Genomic DNA, 1,430 nt, shown 5'->3' with positions numbered 1-1,430 from the left:
AGTTGATTAGCTGTTTAAGGTAATATTTCACATAATTTCACTCCCAATCCCCAAGGAATATGATACTTGGCTTACCCTTGCTATATATACCTGACCTAGTACACTTGCTAGCATCACTATTCCATACAACAAGTTTTTGGCGCTGTTACTGGGGATTGAAAAAGAAAATTTGTGAAATATATGCTTAGCCAGCTACCTTGTAAAGCCATTTGTTCAATTGTTTGTTCAGTCTTAGTTGTTGTTATTTATGCGAAGGGCAGGACTTCCTGTTCTTCCACTTGATCTTTAAATGACCATGACCTATAGAATGCGAAGGAGATTATTCAGACTCGTCCGGCAAGTCAGGATGAATAACAACAATAAAGTTCTAAAGGAAAATGAACACCCAGAGAGGAAGGTCACAACGATAATAGGCACAATAACAATAACCAGGAAGGTCATGATGACAATAGGCACAATAACAACAATAATGGATCTCTTAGGTTGAGAATGAAAGAATATTCTAGACCTTCAACTAAAGGCCATTCATCATGTATCATTATACCTAATGAGGGAACCACCTATTTGAGATCAAGGCATTTATAAGTCAAATAATTGAAACAATAGTGCAATTTAGGGGTTATCCTAATGAGGAACCTAATGCTCATATACAATATTTCATCATTATGTGCAACATATTATGAACGAACAGAAATTAGAGTGATGATGCGATATGATTAAAGTTGTTCCCTTTTTCCTTAAAAGATAAAGCAAAAGAATTTGCTGAAAAGACTCCAACCAGGGTCAATCACGAATTGGGAAGAGATGGCCACCCTATTTTTGATGAAGTACTTCCCTCCCTGGCAAGCAATCAAACTGAGAAATGAAGTATCTCACTTCTACTAAGAGGAGGATGAATCCATCTCTGAAGCATGGGGATGGTAAAAAGAGCTACTAAGAAGAGTACCTAATCATGGCATTCTAATGTGGATGTTGTTGAAACACATTTCTACAATGATTTTGATTTGACAAAATTATTTAAATTATAATTAAATCCCTAAGATAAAAATTCCAACACATTAAATTTAAGTGCTTTGATTTATTTGTTACTAATGTGTTTGTTCAAGTATTGTTTTGATTATTTAAATATACAAGTATGAAAGACATTATGATAAAGCCCAAAGCCCAATAAGCAAGGTCAAGGCCCAAGCTAAGTCCAACAGATCCAAAGCTTGTGATTTCGACTCAGCCCAGTAAGAAGAAGGATGCAGAAGACTGGCAACTCCTTCACAACGAAGCCACTGAATTCAACGGACAACGCAGACAAAGCAAGAGTTGACTCAATAAACTTGGGGACAAAGCTAATCCAAATGAGGAAAGGTTCAGACCCAATAGAAAAGATGTCTAGGAATCTTTATCGAAAATGAGAGACAACCTGATGCTTACCGACC

General features: G+C 36.4%; 1 non-coding gene across 1 annotated transcript; it reads right to left on the bottom strand.

The window, feature by feature from the left end:
* Positions 1–852: 852 nt before the first annotated feature.
* On the bottom strand, positions 853–959 carry LOC136228180 (small nucleolar RNA R71). The gene has a single exon (XR_010688514.1). It is a non-coding gene; the product is annotated as a small nucleolar RNA R71 (small nucleolar RNA).
* Positions 960–1,430: the final 471 nt, after the last annotated feature.

The sequence above is a fragment of the Euphorbia lathyris genome, chromosome 4 (genome assembly GCF_963576675.1).
Source record: "Euphorbia lathyris chromosome 4, ddEupLath1.1, whole genome shotgun sequence".
Lineage (NCBI taxonomy): Eukaryota > Viridiplantae > Streptophyta > Magnoliopsida > Malpighiales > Euphorbiaceae > Euphorbia > Euphorbia lathyris.
This window is presented reverse-complemented; position numbering and strand designations above follow the sequence as displayed.